We start from the raw sequence: 10,447 nt of genomic DNA on the forward strand, positions 1-10,447 counted from the left end.
ACTTTGTTAGAGAACAAACGTAGTTGTACACAAAAGACCTTTGCCAGATGTCCTGGTTTCAGCTGGGATAGAGTTAATTGTCTTCCTAGTAGCTGGTACAGTGCTATGTTTTTGAGTTAGGTGTGAGAAGAATGTTGATAACGCTGATGTTTTCAGTTGTTGCTAGGTAATGTTTAGTCTAAAGTCAAGGATTTTTCAGCTTCTCATGCCCAGCCAACAAGAAGGCTGGAGGGGCACAAGAAGCTGGCACAGGACACAGCCAGGGCAGCTGACCCAAACTGGCCAAGGGGGTATTCCATACCATGTGACATCACATCTAGTATATAAACTGGGGGGAGTAGGGGCAGGGGATCGTCGCTCCGGGACTAACTGGGCATCGATCAGCAGGTGGTGAGCAATTACACTGTGCATCATTTGTATATTCCAATCCTTTTATTATTCCTGCTGTCATTTTATTAGTGTTATTGTTATTAGTTTCTTCTTTTCTGTTCTATTAAACCATTCTTATCTCAATGCACAAGTTCTACTACTTTTCCCAGTTTTCTCCCCCATCCCACTGGGGAGGGGGGCGGGGGGGAGTGAGTGAACAGCTGTGTGGTGCTTAGTTGCTGACTGGGGTTAAACCATGACACCAGAAAATGGTCTAAAAGGAAAACAAAAAAATAAACAATGCCGGAACCAAATTGGGTCAAGAGGCCCTTAAGAACACACATGGCACCGACAGTCAGATGAAATAATTGGTTCCATGTTCCCGTTTTCCCAGAAACTCACTTCCCTCTTTCTAAATTACAAAAAAAAAAATATACTTAATCACGTACACGGGGAACAAGAGACAAGCACACAGCTCACACACATTCCCTTCTCTTCAGGATTTCCCAAGAATGGTCACTGTCAGCTTCACAGTCCTGAATCTACTAGGTTAATACAACAAAGAAACAATCTGTGTATAACCACACAAGACGAGATTTTCACCTCAGTGTGTTGTAAAAAGCCCTACCAGTTGGGGAAAGCCGATATGTGGCTGGAAACAAGAGCACCTTCCTACCTTTCCCTGGCTCCAGCAAAACAACACAAAAAATCGTTTCCTTCCCCACCCCTTCCTTCAGGGAAACGAACCCGGAGTTCAAATTTGCAAGTTAAAAGACATGCGGGAACAACCATTGAGGCTCCACCCACAAGTCGTACAGGCTTTCTACAGGAACAAAACAATTCTTCATCAGTCTATCTGCAAGGCAGGAACACCTACCTTATCACCCAGTGTTTATAAAAACCGAAGTGTAAATAAAATGTATCAACTTTGCCTAAATAGGCTAAAAAAATCCTCAGAGTGGATATTTAGGTTTTGCTAAGTTCTAGAACTCTTTACTGCTCCAGAACATAAGGTGTTTTTAAGAGTTTTTTTAAGTAGAGGATGGGGAAGGAAAAAGCAAGAAAAACAACCCCAAGAGGCAAGGTTTGAGGTACACGTTTTCTCTAAGCATACGAGCAAAAGAACCCTCCGAGATCCCACCCGTGCATGCTGTGTATCCTGAACGCACACATGACAGCGTCTCCAGTTCATCTCGCCGTCGGTAACACAGCGCCGCGTCCTGAAAGAACCCCCCCCCAGCAACCACCACCCGGGCGGGAGCAGAACTCCCGCCACGTTTCGAGGAACCCCAACTGATTAGGATTCGGGTGGCCGCCTACTGCCCGAGTCTCACAGGGGTTCAACCACGAAACCTGACCGCCGTCCTTTTAAAAGGCACAAGGGCCGCGGCAGGGTTTGTGGGAAGAGCCACCCGCCAGCCCCCGTCCCGCCTCCCTCCTTCCCTCCCTCCCGCGGCCGCCCTGGGCGAGCCTCCCCGCGCCGCTGGCCGCCTCCTGCCAGTTTTCCTCCCAGAAGCGCGACGGGAGGGAGGGAGAAGTACCTCTCAGGTCAGTTGTTCCGCTATTTTCTGCCTCCAGACAAGCGGCGGGAGCCAGGCGCCGCTTGCGCCCCAAAGCGCGGGCTGGGAAGCTGTTGCCCGTTGCTGCCCGGCTCGGCTCGGCTCCCCTCACGGGGAAGCGGGGGCCTCCACCGCCCCTGCGGCACCCCGACGCCCGCCCCTCCTCTCCCTTCGTAGGGCGGCACTCGCCTCCTTACCCCCCGGCCCAGCGGCAGCAGGGCGAAGCCTCAGCCCACCGAAGGCGTTACTCACCCCGAAGGCAGCCCCGCCACCGCGGCGCTCCGGCGGCCGCCCCGACGCCGAGCCGCCCGCGCTAACTGTCAGACAATTCAAACCCCAACATCCGCCGCCCTTCCGGAAGCGGGGAAGCCGGGCCCCTGGCTCCGCCCACCGCCGCGCCCGCCATCCGTTGCATCGGCGCTCGGCCGCCTTCGCCGGGCACGCCGGCTCAGCGGGAGGGGACCGGCGATCCTGGAGATCGGTACTCGGCCGGGGGGGCCTGGCGGGAGCGGTGAGGGGCCGGCGGGCCGCGGCGGGGCCCGGGCCCGGGTCCGGGTCCGGGTCCGGGTCCGGGTCCGGGTCCGGGCCCGCCCCGCCGCCCCCCTCCTGCCGGGGGGCAGCGCTGCCGGTGCCGGCGGGTGTTCTGCGGGACTGCCTGGCCGTTGGGGACGGCGGGGAGAGGGGCGGTCCGCGGGGAGGGGAAACCCTGCAAACGGCGGTGGCCAGGGGCTAACGCGTCGTCAGCCTGGCCTGTCGTCATCAGTAACCTCTGCCCTGGGAAGGAGCGGGGTCTCCACAGACTGCTTACCCTCAGCCCTTGCTAACGCCGTAATACCAGGCAGGCTGTTCCAGAACGCCTGCTTTGCAGTACCTACCTAAGGAAACAAGATGGTTTTTTTCTGAAAGTCCACTTCGTCTGTTTGCTTGCTTGTTTTTAAATTGCTGTCTTTCACAGCCCGTTCTCAAGGGGCCTGAGCTATCCTGCTGTGAGGCCGCGGCGCTGACCTGTTTTTCCCATAGCTGATGGGAAACCCACTTGGATGCAATGACGCTTGCTACAGTAAAATGGAGTTTCTCTACTGAAGCTCTGTATTTGATGTTTATGCTGATGTTTTGCCGTCTGAATGCTGCTGTAATGGTGGACTGCGTGAAAAGGAAGCGCAGTCCAGTGGGCTTTGGGACGTAGGCGAGCTCTCCTTCCCTGTCCGGTACAGCCGGGCTGCTGCAGCCCCTCGGCCCGAGGTCCAGCCGGTGGGAATGCTGAGCAGGTGTCCTCAGCACGGCACCCACCCACCCACCCACCAGACACTGTTGGTAGCAGATCTCACACTTACCCAGGTGGGTCTCTCCGATACCTGGTCCAGACCTATATTCCCCCCTGTAACTTGACTGTCAAACCTGGAGTCTCTGCAGTACCTGACATCCAGACCCACACTTTCTCCAGTAGCTAGATCGCAGACCAACGACCTTGCTTGCTAGCTACCCTGGCTTGAAGTTCTTTAGCGGCACGCACAGACAGAACAGGGAACTTACCTGGGAACGCGGTTAGGACTTGTCTAGGCAAGTGTGCTGACCAGCAGCTTGTTTTCACATGGCTGGCCCTTGTTGTCCCGCTGCCTCTCTGTTTTCCTGTGCTTGTTCATCCTCAATGTACCTTCATCCCACCCTTTCCCCATCTTTGGCCTTTCCCCTAAAAATCCCATAGTGCATTTTGCACAATCATACAAATGCCCTAAAATATACCATAATGAGTTTGTTCTGTCCTGAGAGACTTGTGATAATCTTCCTTCCCCCTCATCAGTTAGAAAGTTCCAGTTGAATCTCCTCAAGATTTTGAGTGGTTCCTTCAATGGCCCATCAGTAGCCTGAGATTTCTGGTCTTTGGTATTCGTTGTCTATTCGTTGTCTTCTGGGTTTGTGTATCTGAGGCTTAATTGCTTCTCCTGTCTGTTTTCCAAGTCTTGTATGTTAAACAGCTGTTAGTCAGATATTCTCAATAAAAAATTATTATTCCACATATCCTTACAGTGTGTACTTCTGAAAAAGAAGGGCATCTCTGGATGTGAAACAGGGCAAAAGGTAGACATAGACAATTATAGGTAATTATTGGTTTGCTTAAAAAAAAAAAAAAGTGATTTTTAACATATTACGCTGGTTTTCCTAAATGTGCTTCAGTATGGTGGGTGTCCCATTTTATCCAATAACTGAGCATCTACCTGCTATATGAAAAATCCAGAATAGATTCCATCCTCCTATGTGGATCTGAATTTACATTTTCAAGAAGTGTAGAGTATCATTCTTGCCTGTACTCTCTCTGGCTTGCTGACTATTCTAATACATAAAAGGAAGTGTTACACTGTCAATGGGAATGACAAGCTTTAATGTTGTCTTTTGAGAGGGGGGTTATACCCCAGTCTGCCACATTCTGGATAAACGTCCCAAGTAATGGTCTACTGAATAAAGAAAGGATGTTATTATTATACTACCTCCGGCTTTTGTAATATATACCATTTCCCTTGTATGCTAATAATTTCCAAGTACAGAATATTCCATTTTAGGGTCAGCTGATATGTTCTGTTAGTTTTTTTTATTTATTATTTTCAGTCAGAAAATGCCTGAACATTTTTGTTTTCTTTTAGTCTTTATCAGTCATTCAGTAGTCCTACCCAGCAGGGAGAAAAAGCTTTAAAGGAAGAATTAACGTTTGAATGTATCTGTGTGTTCTGCTGTTTTTTATGGATTTTTATTTTTTTTTAAATGAGACGGCCTCAAACATTTTTCTATATTTATGTAGAACTCAGACAAGCAATAGCATCCTCCTCTAAACATCTGAAGTATGTTAGGTGGTCTAGAACTCCAAATCACATATGGAGATGCTCAGTCATGGCATCGCTTGTTAAGTTTTTAGGACCTAACCACTGATACCGAAAAGCCGGTCAAAGAAACTCTCTAAGACTCATTTTGGAAAGCAGGCATTCTTTATTGCAGCGCTGGATGCACGGGGGATAATTCCACCTAGCGTGCATGCCACAGCTTCAGCACAAACAGGTTATATGGGGTAACAATTACAGATTAGTATACATACACCTAAAAATTATTGTAACTGATTATCATAGTACTGCCTACATCTGATCATGCACAATGAAGAATTCATTTGAGTTGAAGGGCTGCTTTTATGACCACTGACCCATTTGAGATTCTGTTGGCTGTCCTTGAAGTCTTTGTTCTTGTCCTTGTTCTTGAAGCTTAACACAGTTTCAATCACATGTGGTCAGTTTCAAGATTGTTCTCATCTAACGTACAGGAACATCTAGTCATGAGAGCAAAGAACTGCAAAACTTATGAGTAACTACCTCTACTAGTCGATTGCTTGGCTATACTTCTGTCTATTGTTTCAATCATAGTGTTAGTGTAAGATTTCTAAAATTATTTACCGAATCTCACTTTTAAAGTCATCTAGCAGCAAACCAGTTTCCATGGCTGGTACAAAATAGTAAAACCATCAAAATATTTAGACATACCATACAGAATGCATGGAAATACGCTGTCACCAAGATGGCAGCATTTTATGCTCAATTTGCATGGTTATATATTAATACAATTAAAAGAATAACTAATCAGGTCCTTATTCTTTAATTGTTTTTAGGAGAAAGGTGGCCAGCTTACCTTATTTTTTTTTAATTTTTTTTAATCACGGACTCTCTCGGTTCCTTTGTTTTCACATAATCCTTTGAAAAGTACTAGCTCACTAGTTACCAAAAAAACACAAGTTTTTTTTCCCCTAGTTCTCCCCTATTATCTTTTCTGGTCCTTGTTTGAATGTTTTGATCTGAAATCACTTCTGGCTGTTCTCGGTATCTTTTGAACTCAAACATACCACCTCTTGGCAGCACAAATTCCCTCACAAAACAGCAATTTCAGGTCTCCTGGTACCGGGTTGCTCAGATAATAAGCAGGTATGTGAGCAGCAGTGGTTAGGGGTGATATTTGTCCTGCTGTGAGATGGTGTGGCTTCACCCGGCAGAGCTCATCTGCTGCCTGCATTGCTGTGTTCATTCTGGGTCAGGAGCTTAATGTGTCCATACAAATGCAATACCACGCTGTTCCACTCCTTGGCCTTTCAGACAGGACATAAGCTAAACTGCATATAATTTTTCCTTCCTGAGCTAAAAGTTTAAACGGTGCTTCTCTTTTGATGTACCTGTGATCCGCAACCAGCACTCTGCCGAGGGCAAGGCAATGGTATTGCATGGGTGAACCCTGGGGGAACAACGGGGATATGGAGGTGAAAGTGATTACACACGTTGTATCTGTTACCCTTCCTGAAGTTGAGAAAGTGCTTAAAATTACCTTTCTACATGTGATGACCAGTTGTAGTTGATGTATCTATGGTTTTTTACTTGCTTGCTTACTGAGATTTTTAGGTTCATTAAAAAAAATTAGAAAGTTTTTCCTTTTTCATCCTGTAAATAAGAGGCAGGAAAACTTCCACTTACCATCTGCCAATCCAAATGAACAAACTCTAGCCTGTACGTGTAAACGTGCTCGTTTGCTTGAAGAGTTTGTTTTGGTTTATGTTTGAAAGTTATATTTAAATGTCAGTTAATACTTGCCTTGCAGAAAGCATTTTGTAGAGTCATTAATTGCAGATTGTGAGTGATGCTGATAATGCTTTGTGAAGTATTTAAGATGCAAACAGCCAGCCACAATCTTTTCAAAGAGCAAGATACATCCTGTTTTTTAAAGGGCGGGAGAACACTGTTAGGTCTTGAAGAGAAGTGGTCTTATATAGCTTCTTCAGCACTCTGAATTCATTTCTGTAAAGAGAAATACTTTTGGTTCAGAGACTTATAAAATAGTCCAAAAGAAAATTGTATCTTTTTTGTACAGTAAGTAGCTTTAAGGAAAATAGGTAGTTGGGAAAATGTTTTGATATTCTACTGCAACTTAGTTCTTTGAACATTGAAGTCTTTCAGTATTTCTTAAAACAGGTTAAGGTTTCTTGAGATGTTCATTTGAGCATACAAATATTTTACATAATTTGGGAGATAGGTAGCCTTGCTTATGAAATATTCCTAACCTACCTCAGGCAAGAATCTTGTCTATACAAAGTTAAGTAGAATATAAAACATATTCTTAGAGCATTTAAATAAAATACTTATTTTAAAGGTGGGCAGGGGTTGTTCCTTTAAGAGCTGGTGTTTTCTGTTTAGCTTACTATGGAGGTCTTAAATTTTTTATAAATAAGCAGAAGCAAACTTAGCTGAAATCTGTTGAACCAAAGTACTTCAGTCAGACTGTAGTCAGCTTACTTACTGAGTAATAACTAAACAAGTCCATGTCAGTGGAGTGAAACAGGTTACCTCACACCACTCAAGAAGACTCAGATGAGTGAGCAGTCTAGTGGATGCAGAAAGAGAAATTTCTCAAACATCTCAAAATCAACCAAAGGTGTACATCAGATTATGGCTTTTTTATTTGAAGAAGGTTTCTGTCTGTTCGCCCCTTAGCATGTTACTTCTGCTAAAAGCTCATTGAGAACCTTGCTGGAGAGGTGATGAGTACTAGTTTTTCTTTCTTAATAAATGGGGCTTGTTATTGTTTTGCTGATCTTTGATGATAATGTCAGAAAGAGCCCCAGATTTTGGAAACCATGGGAACACACCCCTGAATTGTCATTGAAGGTTGACCATTGTTTAGAGTCGACTTTAAATTCCTTTTACCTAATATACAGTCAATCATATTTTCTTTTCCCTTGATACTGATGCTCTGAACTTCATTCACAACTAAGATGGATGAGACCCTTATAATTTGTACAGATACAGTGACAAAACTTCACACACTGCAAAGGAAGCTTCCCTGACGAAAGTACGTTGTTTGGGGTTTTTTTTAAATACATGTTTTTTAAAGACCTTTGGGTTTAACCGTGACAATCAAGATGCTAATTTTGTCTTCTCAGACAATGGTAGGTCATCCTTCAGTGCTCCCTGCAAGCCCTTTGTTTTCATGAGACCCAGACAAGACAGATACACTCCCATGTGAAACCAGTGGTGTACCCTGAGGGAGTAGGTAATTGTCCTGTGCTGCACAAATGCCTCTGAATTACATATGAATGAAGATCCCAGCTCCAAGATCCAGAATGCCTGTTGCAATTTTGTTGGTTTGTAACACTTCATCTCTTTTCAAAAGATTTAGATGCTAATATAGGAATTTCACCATGAAAGATTAGTTCTGAAGTCTGACAAAAGCAGAAGAAAAATGGTGATGACCTCAGTAAGCTCTCTGCTAATGTACTTCCCTTAAGTAAAAAGCAGGAAGGTATCAGGGGGTTATCTACATACGGATACCTACATTTTGTTTGCCACAACAGAGCCTGGGAGGGAAGGGTCTATGCAGTGCTGTCATGAAGGTGGTGGATAGATGTAAGGAAAATACCAGATGAGCTAACACCAGCCAAGGAAGCATTATTCACTGGTGACAAATGAGTCTTGATTTCTGTATTTGTTACCAAGGATTTCTTTTGTATTTACAGAGGAAGGAAATTTGATCTTAAACCTCTTTATTATTTCTTCTCAAGCGCTGAGCTGAGGTTAAGTTCTCAGCTCTGAAATGGCTAGATAACCTGAAATCTTGTTTTAATGATTATGATATATTCTGCACCTGAATTCAGCTGTGACACCCTTACATAAGAATTCTGTGTTTAATTTACTATCATCCCATCCTACCGGGGAAGACCTTTGGAGAACACAAATAAATTGGGCTGAGATGTTGTCTCAAGTGTTATCTCATTGCAGGAATTTAGAGCTGAAACTCACTACCACAATCCACGATTATCCAGACTTCTCACATTCTGCAAATTGCCCAAGATCTGAAAGTTGGCTAGACAAAAGATTAAAAATAGCAGGAGATTATTTAGTTCCTTGAATACATTCTTTTATTGGATCATTATCAAGGGAGTACAGCCTTTATTCATTTCAATTATGCAAATAGTTACAAATAAAGAATTTTATTATAAAGTTAATAGTTTTTAAACTAGAAGCATGGAAAATTGTTCCTATTAAAAAGCCTGTTCTTCTGTTTAGGCATTTTTCCTTTTTCTAAGGTATGAGTGTAATAGGAGAAGAAGGTTCTAGTATACAGCTATAAGCCCAGAGTATTAGAACTGTGCACGGGGGACCAGCTCTGGGGTATAATTTATAAGACAAATAGAAAAGTGCCAGTACCTGACATTGGTCTTTTTAATACGTTAAAGCTGTGTTTCTTCCAACTCTGTTTGCTGCATCACTTACCATGAAAAGTATAGTACTGTATTTGTTTCAACTGCATTTATTGTGTTGATCTACCTCTTATTTATGAACAGTCGGAAGAGAAGGGAACTTATATCAAACTACTCATACCAAATTATTAGTTAGATGTTGTAGAGGATGTAATGTACCCTAAATGACTGATCTCTTGTTAGGCTGCAGTTGGCTCTTACATGAAGGCAGTCATCCAGTACCTCTGTCACTTGAAAATTGGAAAAGAAGAACTTTTCCTCAATTTTTGTTTTGATAATCATGTCTGAGAGACAAGTATCCTATGAAATTCCAGGATTTTTTAACTGTTTAGCTACCGAGTCACTCTCAGTTGTCTAGAGAATTATTTAAAGATGCTCTATTCATCCACAGGTGTTGACAAGGACAGCATGTAGAATACTACTTTGTCCTGGAAGCAGTGTGCTGAACACACGTAATAGCTTGGGAGAATGAGTGCTGGTAGCTAAGAATTCCTTCAATCCAGTGAATTTTCATTAGTACTCTTGTCAAAGAAAGATAGGTTTGAGTGGGAGAGGGCTTAGCTGTACAAACTCTGTGAATCAACTGTGGTTGATTAAAACTAACAGAGGCTAAGTGAGCTGCTTTATTGACATGTACTATTTATACTGCTTTTAGGAGAACACTCTGTTTGCCAAGTTTACTCACTCAAAATAATCTTTGGATAATTTCACCAGTGAATGCTTTCAACATTCAAATTTTAGCTCTGAAGGGACAGTTTACTACAGTGCTAATCCTTTGCTCAGCGTCCTAGGTGTGCAGACTGTGACTGACAAGGTAGTCAGAGTTGAACCCCAATTGTCCTGCTTATGGAATGATGTTTATTTATATCAGTAATTGATATTTTTCTCATAGCTGTGGACCAGTTCACAATTTGTTGATAGCTTTCCACATCATTAATTGGGAAATGTTATTTATTTGACTTTACATAGAATAGAACAGTATTTGGGACATTTTTATTGCCCTGTCATGGCCACGCCTCCTTCCTGAGGTCCACCATATTGCTTGAACAGTATTGTTGTAAAAATAGAAAGAAAAATTAACCTTGTTTGATGTCCACACTCCCCCAAGCCTCAAACCTTCACAATGTTAAAATCACCTTTGTCTCTAGTTCCTTTGATTCTGATCACTAATGGACTTAATTTTCCTTTCAATGACCCTGAATAAACATATGGCAGCCTAGTGCATACTGCTTTCCAAGTCTCT

At 43.5% G+C, this 10,447-nt stretch overlaps 1 protein-coding gene across 4 annotated transcripts in view; it reads right to left on the reverse strand.

Annotated features, from left to right (window-relative positions):
* LOC104322887 (sec1 family domain-containing protein 1) overlaps positions 1 to 2,323 on the reverse strand; it is an 80,564-nt gene extending 78,241 nt beyond the window's left edge. Inside the window, exon 1 of one of the 4 annotated variants that reach the window (XM_069784053.1) lies at positions 2,181 to 2,300. The gene's annotated coding sequence lies outside the window, so the exon portion shown is untranslated. Of the gene's footprint in view, positions 1 to 851; positions 915 to 1,910; positions 2,058 to 2,180 lie in introns of those variants that run through there. The other 3 variants (XM_069784056.1, XM_069784054.1, XM_069784057.1) reach the window with 3 other exon arrangements.
* Between the last annotated feature and the right edge of the window lie 8,124 nt (positions 2,324 to 10,447).

The sequence above is a fragment of the Haliaeetus albicilla genome, chromosome 5 (assembly GCF_947461875.1).
Source record: "Haliaeetus albicilla chromosome 5, bHalAlb1.1, whole genome shotgun sequence".
Lineage (NCBI taxonomy): Eukaryota > Metazoa > Chordata > Aves > Accipitriformes > Accipitridae > Haliaeetus > Haliaeetus albicilla.